Genomic DNA, 24476 nt, shown 5'->3' with positions numbered 1-24476 from the left:
CCGCTTGACGATGGCCCAAAGGCTTTCAATGACATTGAGGTCAGGCGAGTTGGCCGGCCATGCCAAAACTTCAAGCTGTTTTTTAGTGAACCAATCTTTGGTCGACTTTGCCGCATGAGCCGGTGCAAGATCCTGTTGAAATATGAAGTCTTCTTCGCCGAACTGTTCCTCAACAGTCGGAATCAGGAACGTTTCCAGAACATCTTGATATACGGCAGCATTGACAGTCTTCTTGAGGAAGCAGAGTTTCCCTACACCTCGAGCGGACATGCATCCCCAGACCATAACGCTCTGGGGAAACTTGACGGATCTTTTCACGCACTCGTGGTTGTAGGTTTCGCCACCACGACGCCAGACACGAGGACCTTGGTCACCGAAGGAGATGCAGAAGCGTGTTTCGTCACTGAAGACCACTTTCTGCCAGTCTTCAGCAGTCCACTCGCCGTGTTCTTTGGCCCACTTCAGCCGTTTCACCATTTGTTTCTTGTTCAGCATCGGTTTTACTGCTGGAACGCGAGATTTGAAGCCGAGTTCGCGCAGACGACGGTAAGTGGTTGATCTGGAGACGTCAGCGCCGGTCTGCTTGTTCCACAAGTCGGTGAGCTCGGAAGTGGACTTGAACCGGTTGCTGACTGCGATCTTTCTCAGCTGCTTGTTGTCGCGAGCAGAAGTTTTTCGGAAGCCGGAACAGTTGGTGCGCTTGCTGCAGTTTTTCTTGAGAGCTTTGCAGACGGAAGACTGGCTGATGCCGAGCTGCTCAGCAATTTTAGTTTGGGTCAAGCCTTGTTGGCGAAGGGCTTGAATTTGAGCCACTATTCCGGTTGAGAGGTCGCGCTGCTTACCCATGATTGATTTTACAACTTAGAAATTCTACTCAACCCTGACTTTATACTGCACAGTGAACACTCTTCACAGAAAACAAAAATTTTAGCATTTATTCTAATTCAATGAAACGCTTTCACCATTATTCTAATTCAATAAAACAACAGTGTCACAATTAAATGGCTTAAATGGGCCTTTTGGAAAGCTCAGCTGAGCAAATTTTTTTCCAGATAACGATAACTGTGATTAGTCTAACGAGTAGGACAGGTGCGGTGAACACCTGATTTGCTTTCTGCACAAAAAATGCATTCAAAGAATTTCATGATTGCACTATTTAAAATAATTCTAATTCGTTGACCAGCACCTGTATACGGTACAGGAGCAGCACGCGCTACAGTATTTTCACACATACGCTGTGTGCAGTGTGTATGCGGTGTGTGTTGCGGTGCGTATACGGTACAGGAGCAGCACGCTCTACAGTGTTTTCACACATACTCCGTGTGCAGTGTGTATGTGGTGTGTGTTGCGGTGCGTATACAGTACAGGAGCAGCACGCTCTACGGTGTTTTCACACATATGCCGTGTGCAGTGTGTATGCGGTGTGTGTATGCGGTGCGTATACGGTACAGGAGCAGCACGCTCTACGGTGTTTTCACACATATGCCGTGTGCAGTGTGTATGCGGTGTGTGTTGCGGTGTGTATACGGTACAGGAGCAGCACGCTCTACGGTGTTTTCACACATATGCCGTGTGCAGTGTGTATGCGGTGTGTGTTGCGGTGTGTATACGGTACAGGAGCAACACGCTCTACGGTGTTTTCACACATACTCCGTGTGCAGTGTGTATGTGGTGTGTGTTGCGGTGTGTATACGGTACAGGAGCAGCACGCTCTACGGTGTTTTCACACATACTCCGTGTGCAGTGTGTATGTGGTGTGTGTTGCGGTGTGTATACGGTACAAGAGCAGCACGCTCTACAGTGTTTTCACACATACGCTGTGTGCAGTGTGTATGTGGTGTGTGTTGCGGTGCGTATACGGTACAGGAGCAGCACGCTCTACGGTGTTTTCACACATATGCCGTGTGCAGTGTGTATGCGGTGTGTGTTGCGGTGTGTATACGGTACAGGAGCAGCACGCTCTACAGTGTTTTCACACATACTCCGTGTGCAGTGTGTATGTGGTGTGTGTTGCGGTGCGTATACGGTACAGGAGCAGCACGCTCTACGGTGTTTTCACACATATGCCGTGTGCAGTGTGTATGCGGTGTGTGTTGCGGTGTGTATACGGTACAGGAGCAGCACGCTCTACGGTGTTTTCACACATATGCCGTGTGCAGTGTGTATGTGGTGTGTGTTGCGGTGTGTATACGGTACAGGAGCAGCACGCTCTACAGTGTTTTCACACATACGCTGTGTGCAGTGTGTATGCGGTGTGTGTTGCGGTGCGTATACGGTACAGGAGCAGCACGCTCTACAGTGTTTTCACACATACTCCGTGTGCAGTGTGTATGTGGTGTGTGTTGCGGTGCGTATACGGTACAGGAGCAGCACGCTCTACGGTGTTTTCACACATATGCCGTGTGCAGTGTGTATGCGGTGTGTGTTGCGGTGCGTATACGGTACAGGAGCAGCACGCTCTACAGTGTTTTCACACATACTCCGTGTGCAGTGTGTATGTGGTGTGTGTTGCGGTGTGTATACGGTACAGGAGCAGCACGCTCTACGGTGTTTTCACACATATGCCGTGTGCAGTGTGTATGCGGTGTGTGTTGCGGTGCGTATACGGTACAGGAGCAGCACGCTCTACAGTGTTTTCACACATACTCCGTGTGCAGTGTGTATGCGGTGTGTGTTGCGGTGTGTATACGGTACAGGAGCAGCACGCTCTACGGTGTTTTCACACATACTCCGTGTGCAGTGTATATGCGGTGTGTGTTGCGGTGCGTATACGGTACAGGAGCAGCACGCTCTACGGTGTTTTCACACATATGCCGTGTGCAGTGTGTATGCGGTGTGTGTTGCGGTGTGTATACGGTACAGGAGCAGCACGCTCTACGGTGTTTTCACACATACTCCGTGTGCAGTGTGTATGTGGTGTGTGTTGCGGTGTGTATACGGTACAGGAGCAGCACGCGCTACAGTGTTTTCACACATACGCTGTGTGCAGTGTGTATGCGGTGTGTGTTGCGGTGCGTATACGGTACAGGAGCAGCACGCTCTACAGTGTTTTCACACATACTCCGTGTGCAGTGTGTATGTGGTGTGTGTTGCGGTGCGTATACGGTACAGGAGCAGCACGCTCTACGGTGTTTTCACACATATGCCGTGTGCAGTGTGTATGTGGTGTGTGTTGCGGTGCGTATACGGTACAGGAGCAGCACGCTCTACGGTGTTTTCACACATATGCCGTGTGCAGTGTGTATGCGGTGTGTGTTGCGGTGTGTATACGGTACAGGAGCAGCACGCGCTACAGTGTTTTCACACATACGCTGTGTGCAGTGTGTATGCGGTGTGTCTTGCGGTGCGTATACGGTACAGGAGCAGCACGCTCTACGGTGTTTTCACACATACGCTGTGTGCAGTGTGTATGTGGTGTGTGTTGCGGTGTGTATACGGTACAGGAGCAGCACGCGCTACAGTGTTTTCACACATACGCTGTGTGCAGTGTGTATGCGGTGTGTGTTGCGGTGCGTATACGGTACAGGAGCAGCACGCTCTACAGTGTTTTCACACATACTCCGTGTGCAGTGTGTATGTGGTGTGTGTTGCGGTGCGTATACGGTACAGGAGCAGCACGCTCTACGGTGTTTTCACACATATGCCGTGTGCAGTGTGTATGTGGTGTGTGTTGCGGTGCGTATACGGTACAGGAGCAGCACGCTCTACGGTGTTTTCACACATATGCCGTGTGCAGTGTGTATGCGGTGTGTGTTGCGGTGTGTATACGGTACAGGAGCAGCACGCGCTACAGTGTTTTCACACATACGCTGTGTGCAGTGTGTATGCGGTGTGTCTTGCGGTGCGTATACGGTACAGGAGCAGCACGCTCTACGGTGTTTTCACACATACGCTGTGTGCAGTGTGTATGTGGTGTGTGTTGCGGTGCGTATACGGTACAGGAGCAGCACGCGCTACAGTGTTTTCACACATACTCCGTGTGCAGTGTATATGCGGTGTGTGTTGCGGTGCGTATACGGTACAGGAGCAGCACGCTCTACGGTGTTTTCACACATATGCCGTGTGTATGCGGTGTGTGTTGCGGTGTGTATACGGCACAGGAGCAGCACGCTCTACGGTGTTTTCACACATACGCTGTGTGCAGTGTGTATGCGGTGTGTGTTGCGGTGTGTATGAGGTACAGGAGCAGCACGCGCTACAGTGTTTTCACACATACTCCGTGTGCAGTGTGTATGCGGTGTGTGTTGCGGTGTGTATACGGCACAGGAGCAGCACGCGCTACAGTGTTTCAACACATACTCCGTGTGCAGTGTGTATGCGGTGTGTGTATGCGGTGAGTATAAGGTGCAGGAGCAGCACGCGCTACACTGTTTTCACACATACGCCGTGTGCAGTGTGTATGCGGTGTGTGTATGCGGTGAGTATACGGTACAGGAGCAGCACGCGCTACAGTGTTTTCACACATACTCCGTGTGCAGTGTGTATGTGGTGTGTGTTGCGGTGTGTATACGGTACAGGAGCAGCACGCGCTACAGTGTTTTCACACATACTCCGTGTGCAGTGTGTATGCGGTGTGTGTTGCGGTGTGTATACGGTACAGGAGCAGCACGCGTTACAGTGTTTTCACACATACTCCGTGTGCAGTGTGTATGCGGTGTGTGTTGCGGTGTGTATACGGTACAGGAGCAGCACGCGCCACATTGTTTCAACACATACTCCGTGTGCAGTGTGTATGCGGTGTGTGTTGCGGTGTGTATACGGTACAGGAGCAGCACGTGTTACAGTGTTTTCACACATACTCCGTGTGCAGTGTGTATAAGGTGTGTGTTGCGGTGTGTGTTGTGGTGTGTATACGGTGCAGGAGCAGCATGCGCTACAGTGTTTTCACACATACTCCGTGTGCAGTGTGTATGCGGTGTGTGTTGCGGTGTGTATACGGTACAGGAGCAGCACGCGCTACATTGTTTCAACACATACTCCGTGTGCAGTGTGTATGCGGTGTGTGTTGCGGTGTGTATACGGTACAGGAGCAGCACGTGTTACAGTGTTTTCACACATACTCCGTGTGCAGTGTGTATGCGGTGTGTGTTGCGGTGTGTATACGGTACAGGAGCAGCGCGCGCTACAGTGTTTTCACACATACTCCGTGTGCAGTGTGTATGCGGTGTGTGTTGCAGTGTGTATACGGTACAGGAGCAGCACGCGCTACAGTGTTTTCACACATACTCCGTATGCAGTGTGTATGCGGTGTGTGTTGCGGTGTGTATACGGTACAGGAGCAGCGCGCGCTACAGTGTTTTCACACATACTCCGTGTGCAGTGTGTATGCGGTGTGTGTTGCGGTGTGTATACGGTACAGGAGCAGCGCGCGCTACAGTGTTTTCACACATACTCCGTGTGCAGTGTGTATGCGGTGTGTGTTGCAGTGTGTATACGGTACAGGAGCAGCACGCGCTACAGTGTTTTCACACATACTCCGTGTGCAGTGTGTATGCGGTGTGTGTTGCGGTGTGTATACGGTACAGGAGCAGCACGCGCTACAGTGTTTTCACACATACTCCGTGTGCAGTGTGTATGCGGTGTGTGTTGCGGTGTGTATACGGTACAGGAGCAGCGCGCGCTACAGTGTTTTCACACATACTCCGTGTGCAGTGTGTATGCGGTGTGTGTTGCGGTGTGTATACGGTACAGGAGCAGCACGTGCTACAGTGTTTTCACACATACTCCGTGTGCAGTGTGTATGCGGTGTGTGTTGCGGTGTGTATACGGTACAGGAGCAGCACGCGCTACATTGTTTCAACACATACTCCGTGTGCAGTGTGTATGCGGTGTGTGTTGCGGTGTGTATACGGTACAGGAGCAGCGCGCGCTACAGTGTTTTCACACATACTCTGTGTGCAGTGTGTATGCGGTGTGTGTTGCAGTGTGTATACGGTACAGGAGCAGCACGTGTTACAGTGTTTTCACACATACTCCGTGTGCAGTGTGTATGCGGTGTGTGTTGCGGTGCGTATACAGTACAGGAGCAGCACGCGCTACAGTGTTTTCACACATACTCCGTGTGCAGTGTGTATGCGGTGTGTGTTGCGGTGTGTATACGGTACAGGAGCAGCACGCGCTACAGTGTTTTCACACATACTCCATGTGCAGTGTGTATGCGGTGTGTGTTGCGGTGTGTATACGGTGCAGGAGCAGCAAGCGCTACATTGTTTCAACACATACTCCGTGTGCAGTGTGTATGTGGTGTGTGTTGCGGTGTGTATACGGTACAGGAGCAGCGCGCGCTACAGTGTTTTCACACATACTCCGTGTGCAGTGTGTATGCGGTGTGTGTTGCGGTGTGTATACGGTGCAGGAGCAGCACGCGCTACAGTGTTTTCACACATACTCCGTGTGCAGTGTGTATGTGGTGTGTGTTGCGGTGTGTATACGGTACAGGAGCAGCGCGCGCTACAGTGTTTCAACACATACTCCGTGTGCAGTGTGTATGTGGTGTGTGTTGCGGTGTGTGTATGCGGTGAGTATAAGTTGCAGGAGCAGCACGCGCTACAGTGTTTTCACACATACTCCGTGTGCAGTGTGTATGTGGTGTGTGTTGCGGTGTGTATACGGTACAGGAGCAGCGCGCGCTACAGTGTTTTCACACATACTCCGTGTGCAGTGTGTATGTGGTGTGTGTTGCGGTGTGTATACGGTACAGGAGCAGCGCGCGCTACAGTGTTTCAACACATACTCCGTGTGCAGTGTGTATGTGGTGTGTGTTGCGGTGTGTGTTGCGGTGAGTATAAGGTGCAGGAGCAGCACGCGCTACAGTGTTTTCACACATACTCCGTGTGCAGTGTGTATGTGGTGTGTGTTGCGGTGTGTATACGGTACAGGAGCAGCGCGCGCTACAGTGTTTTCACACATACTCCGTGTGCAGTGTGTATGCGGTGTGTGTTGCGGTGTGTATACGGTACAGGAGCAGCACGCGTTACAGTGTTTTCACACATACTCCGTGTGCAGTGTGTATGCGGTGTGTGTTGCGGTGTGTGTTGCGGTGTGCATACGGTACAGGAGCAGCACGCGCTACAGTGTTTTCACACATACTCCGTGTGCAGTGTGTATGCGGTGTGTGTTGCGGTGTGTATACGGTACAGGAACAGCGCGCGCTACAGTGTTTTCACACATACTCCGTGTGCAGTGTGTATGCGGTGTGTGTTGCGGTGTGTATACGGTACAGGAGCAGCACGCGCTACAGTGTTTTCACACATACTCCGTGTGCAGTGTGTATGTGGTGTGTGTTGCGGTGTGTATACGGTACAGGAGCAGCGCGCGCTACAGTGTTTTCACACATACGCTGTGTGCAGTGTGCATGCGGTGTGTGTTGCGGTGTGTATGAGGTACAGGAGCAGCACGCTCTACAGTGTTTTCACACATACTCCGTGTGCAGTGTGTATGCGGTGTGTGTTGCGGTGCGTATACGGTATAGGAGCAGCACGCGCTACAGTGTTTCAACACATACTCCGTGTGCAGTGTGTATGTGGTGTGTGTTGCGGTGTGTATGAGGTACAGGAGCAGCACGCTCTACAGTGTTTTCACACATACTCCGTGTGCAGTGTGTATGCGGTGTGTGTTGCGGTGTGTATACGGTATAGGAGCAGCACGCGCTAGAGTGTTTTCACACATACGCTGTGTGCAGTGTGTATGCGGTGTGTGTATGTGGTGAGTATAAGGTGCAGGAGCAGCACGCGCTACAGTGTTTTCACACATACTCCGTGTGCAGTGTGTATGTGGTGTGTGTTGCGGTGTGTATACGGTACAGGAGCAGCGCGCGCTACAGTGTTTTCACACATACTCCGTGTGCAGTGTGTATGCGGTGTGTGTTGCGGTGTGTATACGGTACAGGAGCAGCACGCGTTACAGTGTTTTCACACATACTCCGTGTGCAGTGTGTATGCGGTGTGTGTTGCGGTGTGTATACGGTACAGGAGCAGCACGCGCTACATTGTTTCAACACATACTCCGTGTGCAGTGTGTATGCGGTGTGTGTTGCGGTGTGTATACGGTACAGGAGCAGCGCACGCTACAGTGTTTTCACACATACTCCGTGTGCAGTGTGTATGCGGTGTGTGTTGCGGTGTGTGTTGCGGTGTGTATACGGTGCAGGAGCAGCACGCGCTACAGTGTTTTCACACATACTCCGTGTGCAGTGTGTATGCGGTGTGTGTTGCGGTGTGTATACGGTACAGGAGCAGCACGCGCTACATTGTTTCAACACATACTCCGTGTGCAGTGTGTATGCGGTGTGTGTTGCAGTGTGTATACGGTACAGGAGCAGCACGTGTTACAGTGTTTTCACACATACTCCGTGTGCAGTGTGTATGCGGTGTGTGTTGCGGTGTGTATACGGTACAGGAGCAGCACGCGCTACATTGTTTCAACACATACTCCGTGTGCAGTGTGTATGCGGTGTGTGTTGCGGTGTGTATACGGTACAGGAGCAGCACGTGCTACAGTGTTTTCACACATACTCCATGTGCAGTGTGTATGCGGTGTGTGTTGCGGTGTGTATACGGTGCAGGAGCAGCACGCGCTACATTGTTTCAACACATACTCCGTGTGCAGTGTGTATGCAGTGTGTGTTGCGGTGTGTATACGGTACAGGAGCAGCACGCGCCACATTGTTTCAACACATACTCCGTGTGCAGTGTGTATGCGGTGTGTGTTGCGGTGTGTATACGGTACAGGAGCAGCACGCGCCACATTGTTTCAACACATACTCCGTGTGCAGTGTGTATGCAGTGTGTGTTGCGGTGTGTATACGGTACAGGAGCAGCACGCGCCACATTGTTTCAACACATACTCCGTGTGCAGTGTGTATGCGGTGTGTGTTGCGGTGTGTATACGGTGCAGGAGCAGCACGCGCTACAGTGTTTTCACACATACTCCGTGTGCAGTGTGTATGCGGTGTGTGTTGCGGTGTGTATACGGTACAGGAGCAGCACGCGCTACATTGTTTCAACACATACTCCGTGTGCAGTGTGTATGCGGTGTGTGTTGCAGTGTGTATACGGTACAGGAGCAGCACGTGTTACAGTGTTTTCACACATACTCCGTGTGCAGTGTGTATGCGGTGTGTGTTGCGGTGTGTATACGGTACAGGAGCAGCACGCGCTACATTGTTTCAACACATACTCCATGTGCAGTGTGTATGCGGTGTGTGTTGCGGTGTGTATACGGTACAGGAGCAGCACGCGCTACAGTGTTTTCACACATACTCCATGTGCAGTGTGTATGCGGTGTGTGTATGCGGTGTGTATACGGTACAGGAGCAGCACGCGCTACAGTGTTTTCACACATACTCCATGTGCAGTGTGTATGCGGTGTGTGTTGCGGTGTGTATACGGTGCAGGAGCAGCACGCGCTACATTGTTTCAACACATACTCCGTGTGCAGTGTGTATGTGGTGTGTGTTGCGGTGTGTATACGGTACAGGAGCAGCACGCGCTACAGTGTTTTCACACATACTCCATGTGCAGTGTGTATGCGGTGTGTGTTGCGGTGTGTATACGGTGCAGGAGCAGCACGCGCTACATTGTTTCAACACATACTCCGTGTGCAGTGTGTATGTGGTGTGTGTTGCGGTGTGTATACGGTACAGGAGCAGCGCGCGCTACAGTGTTTTCACACATACTCCGTGTGCAGTGTGTATGCGGTGTGTGTTGCGGTGTGTATACGGTGCAGGAGCAGCACGCGCTACATTGTTTCAACACATACTCCGTGTGCAGTGTGTATGTGGTGTGTGTTGCGGTGTGTATACGGTATAGGAGCAGCACGCGCTACAGTGTTTCAACACATACTCCGTGTGCAGTGTGTATGTGGTGTGTGTTGCGGTGTGTATACGGTACAGGAGCAGCGCGCGCTACAGTGTTTTCACACATACTCCGTGTGCAGTGTGTATGCGGTGTGTGTTGCGGTGTGTATACGGTGCAGGAGCAGCACGCGCTACAGTGTTTTCACACATACTCTGTGTGCAGTGTGTATGCGGTGTGTGTTGCGGTGTGTATACGGTGCAGGAGCAGCACGCGCTACATTGTTTCAACACATACTCCGTGTGCAGTGTGTATGTGGTGTGTGTTGCGGTGTGTGTATGCGGTGAGTATAAGGTGCAGGAGCAGCACGCGCTACAGTGTTTTCACACATACTCCGTGTGCAGTGTGTATGTGGTGTGTGTTGCGGTGTGTATACGGTACAGGAGCAGCGCGCGCTACAGTGTTTTCACACATACTCCGTGTGCAGTGTGTATGCGGTGTGTGTTGCGGTGTGTATACGGTACAGGAGCAGCACGCGTTACAGTGTTTTCACACATACTCCATGTGCAGTGTGTATGCGGTGTGTGTTGCGGTGTGTATACGGTACAGGAGCAGCACGCGCTACATTGTTTCAACACATACTCCGTGTGCAGTGTGTATGCGGTGTGTGTTGCGGTGTGTATACGGTACAGGAGCAGCGCGCGCTACAGTGTTTTCACACATACTCCGTGTGCAGTGTGTATGCGGTGTGTGTTGCGGTGTGTATACGGTGCAGGAGCAGCACGCGCTACAGTGTTTTCACACATACTCCGTGTGCAGTGTGTATGCGGTGTGTGTTGCGGTGTGTATGCGGTACAGGAGCAGCGCGCGCTACAGTGTTTTCACACATACTCCGTGTGCAGTGTGTATGCGGTGTGTGTTGCGGTGTGTATACGGTACAGGAGCAGCACGTGTTACAGTGTTTTCACACATACTCCGTGTGCAGTGTGTATGCGGTGTGTGTTGCGGTGTGTATACGGTACAGGAGCAGCACGCGCTACAGTGTTTTCACACATACTCCGTGTGCAGTGTGTATGCGGTGTGTGTTGCGGTGTGTATACGGTACAGGAGCAGCACGCGCTACAGTGTTTTCACACATACTCCGTGTGCAGTGTGTATGCGGTGTGTGTTGCGGTGTGTATACGGTACAGGAGCAGCACGCGCTACAGTGTTTCAACACATACTCCGTGTGCAGTGTGTATGCGGTGTGTGTTGCGGTGTGTATACGGTACAGGAGCAGCACGCGCTACAGTGTTTTCATACATACTCCGTGTGCAGTGTGTATGCGGTGTGTGTTGCGGTGTGTATACGGTACAGGAGCAGCGCGCGCTACAGTGTTTTCATACATACTCCGTGTGCAGTGTGTATGCGGTGTGTGTTGCGGTGTGTATACGGTACAGGAGCAGCGCGCGCTACAGTGTTTTCACACATACTCCGTGTGCAGTGTGTATGCGGTGTGTGTTGCGGTGTGTATACGGTACAGGAGCAGCACGCGCTACATTGTTTCAACACATACTCCGTGTGCAGTGTGTATGCGGTGTGTGTTGCGGTGTGTATACGGTACAGGAGCAGCACGCGCTACATTGTTTCAACACATACTCCGTGTGCAGTGTGTATGCGGTGTGTGTTGCGGTGTGTATGCGGTACAGGAGCAGCGCGCGCTACAGTGTTTTCACACATACTCCGTGTGCAGTGTGTCTGCGGTGTGTGTTGCGGTGTGTATACGGTACAGGAGCAGCACGCGCTACATTGTTTCAACACATACTCCGTGTGCAGTGTGTATGCGGTGTGTGTTGCGGTGTGTATACGGTACAGGAGCAGCACGCGCTACAGTGTTTTCACACATACTCCGTGTGCAGTGTGTATGCGGTGTGTGTTGCGGTGTGTATACGGTGCAGGAGCAGCACGCGCTACAGTGTTTTCACACATACTCCGTGTGCAGTGTGTATGCGGTGTGTGTTGCGGTGTGTATACGGTGCAGGAGCAGCACGCGCTACAGTGTTTTCACACATACTCCGTGTGCAGTGTGTATGCGGTGTGTGTTGCGGTTTGTATACGGTACAGGAGCAGCACGCGCTACAGTGTTTTCACACAAACTCCGTGTGCAGTGTGTATGCGGTGTGTGTTGCGGTGTGTATACGGTGCAGGAGCAGCACGCGCTACATTGTTTCAACACATACTCCGTGTGCAGTGTGTATGTGGTGTGTGTTGCGGTGTGTATACGGTGCAGGAGCAGCACGCGCTACATTGTTTTCACACATACTCCGTGTGCAGTGTGTATGTGGTGTGTGTTGCGGTGTGTATACGGTACAGGAGCAGCACGCGCTACAGTGTTTTCACACATACTCCGTGTGCAGTGTGTATGCGGTGTGTGTTGCGGTGTGTATGAGGTACAGGAGCAGCACGCTCTACAGTGTTTTCACACATACTCCGTGTGCAGTGTGTATGCGGTGTGTGTTGCGGTGCGTATACGGTACAGGAGCAGCACGCGCTACAGTGTTTTCACACATACTCCGTGTGCAGTGTGTATGTGGTGTGTGTTGCGGTGTGTGTTGCGGTGTGTATACGGTACAGGAGCAGCACGCGTTACAGTGTTTTCACACATACTCCGTGTGCAGTGTGTATACGGTACAGGAGCAGCGCGCGCTACAGTGTTTTCACACATACTCCATGTGCAGTGTGTATGCGGTGTGTGTTGCGGTGTGTGTTGCGGTGTGTATACGGTACAGGAGCAGCACGCGTTACAGTGTTTTCACACATACTCCGTGTGCAGTGTGTATGCGGTGTGTGTTGCGGTGTGTATACGGTACAGGAGCAGCACGCGCTACAGTGTTTTCACACATACTCCATGTGCAGTGTGTATGCGGTGTGTGTTGCGGTGTGTGTTGCGGTGTGTATACGGTACAGGAGCAGCACGCGCTACATTGTTTCAACACATACTCCGTGTGCAGTGTGTATGCGGTGTGTGTTGCGGTGTGTATACGGTACAGGAGCAGCGCGCGCTACAGTGTTTTCACACATACTCCGTGTGCAGTGTGTATGCGGTGTGTGTTGCGGTGTGTATACGGTGCAGGAGCAGCACGCGCTACAGTGTTTTCACACATACTCCGTGTGCAGTGTGTATGCGGTGTGTGTTGCGGTGTGTATGCGGTACAGGAGCAGCGCGCGCTACAGTGTTTTCACACATACTCCGTGTGCAGTGTGTATGCGGTGTGTGTTGCGGTGTGTATACGGTACAGGAGCAGCACGTGTTACAGTGTTTTCACACATACTCCGTGTGCAGTGTGTATGCGGTGTGTGTTGCGGTGCGTATACGGTACAGGAGCAGCACGCGCTACAGTGTTTTCACACATACTCCGTGTGCAGTGTGTATGCGGTGTGTGTTGCGGTGTGTATACGGTACAGGAGCAGCACGCGCTACATTGTTTCAACACATACTCCGTGTGCAGTGTGTATGCGGTGTGTGTTGCGGTGTGTATACGGTACAGGAGCAGCACGCGCTACAGTGTTTTCATACATACTCCGTGTGCAGTGTGTATGCGGTGTGTGTTGCGGTGTGTATACGGTACAGGAGCAGCGCGCGCTACAGTGTTTTCATACATACTCCGTGTGCAGTGTGTATGCGGTGTGTGTTGCGGTGTGTATACGGTACAGGAGCAGCGCGCGCTACAGTGTTTTCACACATACTCCGTGTGCAGTGTGTATGCGGTGTGTGTTGCGGTGTGTATACGGTACAGGAGCAGCACGCGCTACATTGTTTCAACACATACTCCGTGTGCAGTGTGTATGCGGTGTGTGTTGCGGTGTGTATGCGGTACAGGAGCAGCGCGCGCTACAGTGTTTTCACACATACTCCGTGTGCAGTGTGTCTGCGGTGTGTGTTGCGGTGTGTATACGGTACAGGAGCAGCACGCGCTACATTGTTTCAACACATACTCCGTGTGCAGTGTGTATGCGGTGTGTGTTGCGGTGTGTATACGGTACAGGAGCAGCACGCGCTACAGTGTTTTCACACATACTCCGTGTGCAGTGTGTATGCGGTGTGTGTTGCGGTGTGTATACGGTGCAGGAGCAGCACGCGCTACAGTGTTTTCACACATACTCCGTGTGCAGTGTGTATGCGGTGTGTGTTGCGGTGTGTATACGGTGCAGGAGCAGCACGCGCTACAGTGTTTTCACACATACTCCGTGTGCAGTGTGTATGCGGTGTGTGTTGCGGTTTGTATACGGTACAGGAGCAGCACGCGCTACAGTGTTTTCACACAAACTCCGTGTGCAGTGTGTATGCGGTGTGTGTTGCGGTGTGTATACGGTGCAGGAGCAGCACGCGCTACATTGTTTCAACACATACTCCGTGTGCAGTGTGTATGTGGTGTGTGTTGCGGTGTGTATACGGTGCAGGAGCAGCACGCGCTACATTGTTTTCACACATACTCCGTGTGCAGTGTGTATGTGGTGTGTGTTGCGGTGTGTATACGGTACAGGAGCAGCACGCGCTACAGTGTTTTCACATACTCCGTGTGCAGTGTGTATGCGGTGTGTGTTGCGGTGTGTATGAGGTACAGGAGCAGCACGCTCTACAGTGTTTTCACACATACTCCGTGTGCAGTGTGTATGCGGTGTGTGTTGCGGTGCGTATACGGTACAGGAGCAGCACGCGCTACAGTGTTTTCACACATACTCCGTGTGCAGTGTGTATGTGGTGTGTGTTGCGGTGTGTGTTGCGGTGTGTATACGGTACAGGAGCAGCACGCGTTACAGTGTTTTCACACATACTCCGTGTGCAGTGTGTATACGGTACAGGAGCAGCGCGCGCTACAGTGTTTTCACACATACTCCATGTGCAGTGTGTATGCGGTGTGTGTTGCGGTGTGTGTTGCGGTGTGTATACGGTACAGGAGCAGCACGCGTTACAGTGTTTTCACACATACTCCGTGTGCAGTGTGTATGCGGTGTGTGTTGCGGTGTGTATACGGTACAGGAGCAGCACGCGCTACAGTGTTTTCACACATACTCCATGTGCAGTGTGTATGCGGTGTGTGTTGCGGTGTGTGTTGCGGTGTGTATACGGTACAGGAGCAGCACGCGCTACATTGTTTCAACACATACTCCGTGTGCAGTGTGTATGCGGTGTGTGTTGCGGTGTGTATACGGTACAGGAGCAGCGCGCGCTACAGTGTTTTCACACATACTCCGTGTGCAGTGTGTATACGGTGTGTGTTGCGGTGTGTATACGGTACAGGAGCAGCACGCGCTGCAGTGTTTTCACACATACTCCGTGTGCAGTGTGTATGCGGTGTGTGTTGCGGTGCGTATACGGTACAGGAGCAGCACGCGCTACAGTGTTTTCACACATACTCTGTGTGCAGTGTGTATACGGTGTGTGTTGCGGTGTGTATACGGTACAGGAGCAGCACGCGCTGCAGTGTTTTCACACATACTCCGTGTGCAGTGTGTATGCGGTGTGTGTTGCGGTGTGTATACGGTACAGGAGCAGCACGCGCTACAGTGTTTTCACACATACTCTGTGTGCAGTGTGTATACGGTGTGTGTTGCGGTGTGTATACGGTACAGGAGCAGCACGCGCTGCAGTGTTTTCACACATACTCCGTGTGCAGTGTGTATGCGGTGTGTGTTGCGGTGTGTATGCGGTACAGGAGCAGCGCGCGCTACAGTGTTTTCACACATACTCCGTGTGCAGTGTGTATGCGGTGTGTGTTGCGGTGTGTATACGGTACAGGAGCAGCACGTGTTACAGTGTTTTCACACATACTCCGTGTGCAGTGTGTATGCGGTGTGTGTTGCGGTGTGTATACGGTACAGGAGCAGCACGCGCTACATTGTTTCAACACATACTCCGTGTGCAGTGTGTATGCGGTGTGTGTTGCGGTGTGTATACGGTACAGGAGCAGCGCGCGCTACAGTGTTTTCACACATACTCCGTGTGCAGTGTGTATGCGGTGTGTGTTGCGGTGTGTATACGGTGCAGGAGCAGCACGCGCTACAGTGTTTTCACACATACTCCGTGTGCAGTGTGTATGCGGTGAGTATAAGGTGCAGGAGCAGCACGCGCTACAGTGTTTTCACACATACTCCGTGTGCAGTGTGTATGCGGTGTGTGTTACGGTGTGTATACGGTACAGGAGCAGCACGCGCTACAGTGTTTTCACACATACTCCATGTGCAGTGTGTATGCGGTGTGTGTATGCGGTGTGTATACGGTACAGGAGCAGCACGCGCTACAGTGTTTTCACACATACTCCGTGTGCAGTGTGTATGCGGTGTGTGTTGCGGTGTGTATACGGTACAGGAGCAGCACGCGCTACAGTGTTTTCACACATACTCCATGTGCAGTGTGTATGCGGTGTGTGTTGCGGTGTGTATACGGTGCAGGAGCAGCACGCGCTACATTGTTTCAACAAGTACTCCGTGTGCAGTGTGTATGTGGTGTGTGTTGCGGTGTGTATATGGTGCAGGAGCAGCACGCGCTACATTGTTTCAACACATACTCCGTGTGCAGTGTGTATGCGGTGTGTGTTGCGGTGTGTATACGGTACAGGAGCAGCGCCCGCTACAGTGTTTTCACACATACTCCGTGTGCAGTGTGTATGCGGTGTGTGTTGCGGTGTGTATGCGGTACAGAAGCAGCGCGCGCTACAGAGTTTTCACACATACTCCGTGTGCAGTGTGTATGCGGTGTGTGTTGCGGTGTGTATACGGTGCAGGAGCAGCACGCGCTACAGTGTTTTCACACATACTCCGTGTGCAGTGTGTATGCGGTGTGTGTTGCGGTGTGTATACGGTACAGGAGCAGCGCGCGCTACATTATTTTCACACATACTCCGTGTGCAGTGTGTATGCGGTGTGTGTTGCGGTGTGTATACGGTACAGGAGCAGCACGCGTTACAGTGTTTTCACACATACTCCGTGTGCAGTGTGTATGCGGTGTGTGTTGCGGTGTGTATACGGTACAGGAGCAGCACGCGCTACATTGTTTCAACACATACTCCGTGTGCAGTGTGTATGCGGTGTGTGTTGCGGTGTGTATACGGTACAGGAGCAGCACGCGCTACATTGTTTCAACACATACTCCGTGTGCAGTGTGTATGCGGTGTGTGTATGCGGTGAGTATAAGGTGCAGGAGCAGCACGCGCTACAGTGTTTTCACACATACTCCGTGTGCAGTGTGTATGTGGTGTGTGTTGCGGTGTGTATACGGTACAGGAGCAGCGCGCGCTACAGTGTTTTCATACATACTCCGTGTGCAGTGTGTATGCGGTGTGTGTTGCGGTGTGTATACGGTACAGGAGCAGCACGCGCTACATTGTTTCAACACATACTCCGTGTGCAGTGTGTATGCGGTGTGTGTTGCGGTGTGTATACGGTACAGGAGCAGCGCGCGCTACAGTGTTTTCACACATACTCCGTGTGCAGTGTGTATGCGGTGTGTGTTGCGGTGTGTATACGGTGCAGGAGCAGCACGCGCTACAGTGTTTTCACACATACTCCGTGTGCAGTGTGTATGCGGTGTGTGTTGCGGTGTGTATGCGGTACAGGAGCAGCGCGCGCTACAGTGTTTTCACACATACTCCGTGTGCAGTGTGTATGCGGTGTGTGTTGCGGTGTGTATACGGTACAGGAGCAGCACGTGTTACAGTGTTTTCACACATACTCCGTGTGCAGTGTGTATGCGGTGTGTGTTGCGGTGTGTATACGGTACAGGAGCAGCGCACGCTACAGTGTTTTCACACATACTCCGTGTGCAGTGTGTATGCGGTGTGTGTTGCGGTGTGTATACGTTGCAGGAGCAGCACGCGCTACAGTGTTTTCATACATAATCCGTGTGCAGTGTGTATGCGGTGTGTGTTGCGGTGTGTATGCGGTACAGGAGCAGCGCGCGCTACAGTGTTTTCACACATACTCCGTGTGCAGTGTGTATGCGGTGAGTGTTGCGGTGTGTATACGGTACAGGAGCAGCACGCGCTACATTGTTTCAACACATACTCCGTGTGCAGTGTGTATGCGGTGTGTGTTGCGGTGTGTATACGGTACAGGAGCAGCACGCGCTACAGTGTTTTCACACATACTCCGTGTGCAGTGTGTATGCGGTGTGTGTTGCGGTGTGTATACAGTGCAGGAGCAGCACGCGCTACAGTGTTTTCACACATACTCCGTGTGCAGTGTGTATGCGGTGTGTGTTGCGGTGTGTATACGGTAGAGGAGCAGCACGCGCTACAGTGTTTTCACACATACTCCGTGTGCAGTGTGTATGCGGTGTGTATAAGGTGCAGGAGCAGCACGTGCTACAGTGTTTCAACACATACTCCGTGTGCAGTGTGTATGCGGTGTGTGTTGCGGTGTGTATACGGTAGAGGAGCAGCACGCGCTACAGTGTTTTCACACATACTCCGTGTGCAGTGTGTATGCGGTGTGTGTTGCGGTTTGTATACGGTACAGGAGCAGCACGCGCTACAGTGTTTCCACACATACTCCGTGTGCAGTGTGTATGTGGTGTGTGTTGCGGTGTGTATACGGTGCAGGAGCAGCACGCGCTACATTGTTTTCACACATACTCCGTGTGCAGTGTGTATGTGGTGTGTGTTGCGGTGTGTATACGGTACAGGAGCAGCGCGCGCTACAGTGTTTTCACACATACTCCGTGTGCAGTGTGTATGCGGTGTGTGTTGCGGTGTGTATGAGGTACAGGAGCAGCGCGCGCTACAGTGTTTTCACACATACTCCGTGTGCATTGTGTATGCGGTGTGTGTTGCGGTGCGTATACGGTATAGGAGCAGCACGCGCTACAGTGTTTCAACACATACTCCGTGTGCAGTGTGTATGTGGTGTGTGTTGCGGTGTGTGTATGCGGTGAGTATAAGGTGCAGGAGCAGCACGCGCTACAGTGTTTTCACACATACTCCGTGTGCAGTGTGTATGTGGTGTGTGTTGCGGTGTGTATACGGTACAGGAGCAGCGCGCGCTACAGTGTTTTCACACATACTCCGTGTGCAGTGTGTATGCGGTGTGTGTTGCGGTGTGTATACGGTACAGGAGCAGCACGCGCTACAGTGTTTTCACACATACTCCGTGTGCAGTGTGTATGCGGTGTGTGTTGCGGTGTGTATACGGTGCAGGAGCAGCACGCGCTACAGTGTTTTCACACATACTCCGTGTGCAGTGTGTATGCGGTGTGTGTTGCGGTGTGTATGCGGTACAGGAGCAGCGCGCGCTACAGTGTTTTCACACATACTCCGTGTGCAGTGTGTATGCGGTGTGTGTTGCGGTGTGTATACGGTACAGGAGCAGCACGTGTTACAGTGTTTTCACACATACTCCGTGTGCAGTGTGTATGCGGTGTGTGTTGCGGTGTGTATACGGTACAGGAGCAGCACGCTCTACGGTGTGTTCACACATACTCCGTGTGCAGTGTGTATGCGGTGTGTGTTGCGGTGTGTATACGGTACAGGAGCAGCACGTGTTACAGTGTTTTCACACATACTCCGTGTGCAGTGTGTATGCGGTGTGTGTTGCGGTGTGTATACGGTACAGGAGCAGCACGCGCTACATTGTTTCAACACATACTCCGTGTGCAGTGTGTATGCGGTGTGTGTTGCGGTGTGTATACGGTACAGGAGCAGCACGCGCTACAGTGTTTTCACACATACTCCGTGTGCAGTGTGTATGCGGTGTGTGTTGCGGTGTGTATACGGTACAGGAGCAGCACGCGCTACATTGTTTCAACACATACTCCGTGTGCAGTGTGTATGCGGTGTGTGTTGCGGTGTGTATACGGTACAGGAGCAGCACGCGCTACAGTGTTTTCACACATACTCTGTGTGCAGTGTGTATGCGGTGTGTGTTGCGGTGTGTATACGGTACAGGAGCAGCACGCGCTACAGTGTTTTTACACATACTCCGTGTGCAGTGTGTATGCGGTGTGTGTTGCGGTGTGTATGCGGTACAGGAGCAGCGCGCGCTACAGTGTTTTCACACATACTCCGTGTGCAGTGTGTATGCGGTGAGTATAAGGTGCAGGAGCAGCACGCGCTACAGTGTTTTCACACATACTCCGTGTGCAGTGTGTATGCGGTGTGTGTTGCGGTGTGTATACGGTACAGGAGCAGCACGCGCTACAGTGTTTTCACACATACTCCATGTGCAGTGTGTATGCGGTGTGTGTTGCGGTGTGTATACGGTGCAGGAGCAGCACGCGCTACATTGTTTCAACACATACTCCGTGTGCAGTGTGTATGTGGTGTGTGTTGCGGTGTGTATACGGTACAGGAGCAGCACGCGCTACAGTGTTTTCACACATACTCCATGTGCAGTGTGTATGCGGTGTGTATACGGTACAGGAGCAGCACGCGCTACATTGTTTCAACACATACTCCGTGTGCAGTGTGTATGTGGTGTGTGTTGCGGTGTGTATATGGTGCAGGAGCAGCACGCGCTACATTGTTTTCACACATACTCCATGTGCAGTGTGTATGCGGTGTGTATACGGTACAGGAGCAGCACGCGCTACATTGTTTCAACACATACTCCGTGTGCAGTGTGTATGCGGTGTGTGTTGCGGTGTGTATACGGTACAGGAGCAGCGCGCGCTACAGTGTTTTCACACATACTCCGTGTGCAGTGTGTATGCGGTGTGTGTTGCGGTGTGTATGCGGTACAGGAGCAGCGCGCGCTACAGTGTTTTCACACATACTCCGTGTGCAGTGTGTATGCGGTGTGTGTTGCGGTGTGTATACGGTACAGGAGCAGCACGCTCTACAGTGTTTTCACACATACTCCGTGTGCAGTGTGTATGTGGTGTGTGTTGCGGTGCGTATACGGTATAGGAGCAGCACGCGCTACAGTGTTTTCACACATACTCCGTGTGCAGTGTGTATGTGGTGTGTGTTGCGGTGTGTGTATGCGGTGAGTATAAGGTGCAGGAGCAGCACGCGCTACAGTGTTTTCACACATACTCCGTGTGCAGTGTGTATGTGGTGTGTGTTGCGGTGTGTATACGGTACAGGAGCAGCACGCGCTACAGTGTTTTCACACATACTCCGTGTGCAGTGTGTATGCGGTGTGTGTTGCGGTGTTTATACGGTACAGGAGCAGCACGCGCTACAGTGTTTTCACACATACTCCGTGTGCAGTGTGTATGCGGTGTGTGTTGCGGTGTGTATACGGTACAGGAGCAGCACGCGCTACATTGTTTCAACACATACTCCGTGTGCAGTGTGTATGCGGTGTGTGTTGCGGTGTGTATACGGTACAGGAGCAGCACGCGCTACATTGTTTCAACACATACTCCGTGTGCAGTGTGTATGCGGTGTGTGTTGCGGTGTGTATGCGGTACAGGAGCAGCGCGCGCTACAGTGTTTTCACACATACTCCGTGTGCAGTGTGTATGCGGTGTGTGTTGCGGTGTGTATACGGTGCAGGAGCAGCACGCGCTACATTGTTTCAACACATACTCCGTGTGCAGTGTGTATGCGGTGAGTATAAGGTGCAGGAGCAGCACGCGCTACAGTGTTTTCACACATACTCCGTGTGCAGTGTGTATGCGGTGTGTGTTGCGGTGTGTATACGGTACAGGAGCAGCACGCGCTACAGTGTTTTCACACATACTCCGTGTGCAGTGTGTATGCGGTGTGTGTTGCGGTGTGTATACGGTACAGGAGCAGCACGCGCTACAGTGTTTTCACACATACTCCGTGTGCAGTGTGTATGCAGTGTGTATGCGGTGTGTATGCGGTGCAGGAGCAGCACGCGCTACATTGTTTCAACACATACTCCGTGTGCAGTGTGTATGTGGTGTGTGTTGCGGTGTGTATACGGTACAGGAGCAGCACGCGCTACAGTGTTTTCACACATACTCCGTGTGCAGTGTGTATGCGGTGTGTGTTGCGGTGTGTATACGGTGCAGGAGCAGCACGCGCTACATTGTTTCAACACATACTCCGTGTGCAGTGTGTGTGCAGTGTGTATGCGGTGTGTGTTGCGGTGTGTATACGGTACAGGAGCAGCGCGCGCTACAGTGTTTTCACACATACTCCGAGTGCAGTGTGTATGCGGTGTGTGTTGCGGTGTGTATGCGGTACAGGAGCAGCACGCGCTACAGTGTTTTCACACATACTCCGTGTGCAGTGTGTATGCGGTGTGTGTTGCGGTGTGTATACGGTACAGGAGCAGCACGCGCTACAGTGTTTTCACACATACTCCGTGTGCAGTGTGTATGTGGTGTGTGTTGCGGTGGGTGTATGCGGTGAGTATAAGGTGCAGGAGCAGCACGCGCTACAGTGTTTTCACACATACTCCGTGTGCAGTGTGTATGTGGTGTGTGTTGCGGTGTGTATACGGTACAGGAACAGCGCGCGCTACAGTGTTTTGACACATACTCCGTGTGCAGTGTGTATGTGGTGTGTGTTGCGGTGTGTGTATGCGGTGAGTATAAGGTGCAGGAGCAGCACGCGCTACAGTGTTTTCACACATACTCCGTGTGCAGTGTGTATGCGGTGTGTGTTGCGGTGTGTATGCGGTACAGGAGCAGCGCGCGCTACAGTGTTTTCACACATACTCCGTGTGCAGTGTGTATGTGGTGTGTGTTGCGGTGTGTATACGGTACAGGAGCAGCGCGCGCTACAGTGTTTTCACACATACTCCGTGTGCAGTGTGTATGCGGTGTGTGTTGCGGTGTGTATGCGGTACAGGAGCAGCACGCGCTACAGTGTTTTCACACATACTCCGTGTGCAGTGTGTATGTGGTGTGTGTTGCGGTGTGTATACGGTACAGGAGCAGCGCGCGCTACAGTGTTTTCACACATACTCCGTGTGCAGTGTGTATGCGGTGTGTGTTGCGGTGTGTATACGGTACAGGAGCAGCATGCGCTACATTGTTTCAACACATACTCCGTGTGCAGTGTGTATGCGGTGTGTGTTGCGGTGTGTATACGGTACAGGAGCAGCGCGCGCTACAGTGTTTTCACACATACTCCGTGTGCAGTGTGTATGCGGTGTGTGTTGCGGTGTGTATGCGGTACAGGAGCAGCACGCGCTACATTGTTTCAACACATACTCCTTGTGCAGTGTGTAAGCGGTGTGTGTTGCGGTGTGTATACGGTACAGGAGCAGCACGCGCTACAGTGTTTTCACACATACTCCGTGTGCAGTGTGTATGCGGTGTGTGTTGCGGTGTGTATGCGGTACAGGAGCAGCGCGCGCTACAGTGTTTTCACACATACTCCGTGTGCAGTGTGTATGTGGTGTGTGTTGCGGTGTGTATACGGTACAGGAGCAGCACGCGCTACAGTGTTTTCACAGATACTCTGTGTGCAGTGTGTATGCGGTGTGTGTTGCGGTGTGTATACGGTACAGGAGCAGCACGCGCTACATTGTTTCAACACATACTCCGTGTGCAGTGTGTATGCGGTGTGTGTTGCGGTGTGTATACGGTACAGGAGCAGCGCGCGCTACAGTGTTTTCACACATACTCCGTGTGCATTGTGTATGCGGTGTGTGTTGCGGTGTGTATACGGTACAGGAGCAGCGCGCGCTACATTGTTTCAACACATACTCCGTGTGCAATGTGTATGCGGTGTGTGTTGCGGTGTGTATACGGTACAAGAGCAGCACGCGCTACAGTGTTTTCACACATACTCCGTGTGCAGTGTGTATGCGGTGTGTGTTGCGGTGTGTATACGGTACAGGAGCAGCACGCGCTACAGTGTTTTCACACATACTCCGTGTGCAGTGTGTATGCGGTGTGTGTTGCGGTGTGTATACGGTACAGGAGCAGCGCGCGCTACAGTGTTTTCACACATACTCCGTGTGCAGTGTGTATGTGGTGTGTGTTGCGGTGTGTATACGGTACAGGAGCAGCACGCGCTACATTGTTTCAACACATACTCCGTGTGCAGTGTGTATGCGGTGTGTGTTGCGGTGTGTATACGGTACAGGAGCAGCGCGCGCTACAGTGTTTTCACACATACTCCGTGTGCAGTGTGTATGTGGTGTGTGTTGCGGTGTGTATACGGTACAGGAGCAGCACGCGCTACATTGTTTCAACACATACTCCGTGTGCAGTGTGTAAGCGGTGTGTGTTGCGGTGTGTATACGGTACAGGAGCAGCACGCGCTACAGTGTTTTCACACATACTCCGTGTGCAGTGTGTATGCGGTGTGTGTTGCGGTGTGTATACGGTGCAGGAGCAGCACGCGCTACAGTGTTTTCACACATACTCCGTGTGCAGTGTGTATGCGGTGTGTGTTGCGGTGTGTATGCGGTACAGGAGCAGCGCGCGCTACAGTGTTTTCACACATACTCCGTGTGCAGTGTGTATGTGGTGTGTGTTGCGGTGTGTATACGGTACAGGAGCAGCACGCGCTACAGTGTTTTCACAGATACTCTGTGTGCAGTGTGTATGCGGTGTGTATACGGTACAGGAGCAGCACGCGCTACATTGTTTCAACACATACTCCGTGTGCAGTGTGTATGCGGTGTGTGTTGCGGTGTGTATACGGTACAGGAGCAGCGCGCGCTACAGTGTTTTCACACATACTCCGTGTGCATTGTGTATGCGGTGTGTGTTGCGGTGTGTATACGGTACAGGAGCAGCGCGCGCTACATTGTTTCAACACATACTCCGTGTGC

Source organism: Siphateles boraxobius, unplaced genomic scaffold (genome assembly GCF_051911475.1).
Source record: "Siphateles boraxobius isolate OS27281-9 unplaced genomic scaffold, OSU_SipBor_1 207, whole genome shotgun sequence".
NCBI classification, from domain to species: Eukaryota; Metazoa; Chordata; class Actinopteri; order Cypriniformes; family Leuciscidae; genus Siphateles; species Siphateles boraxobius.
This window is presented reverse-complemented; position numbering follows the sequence as displayed.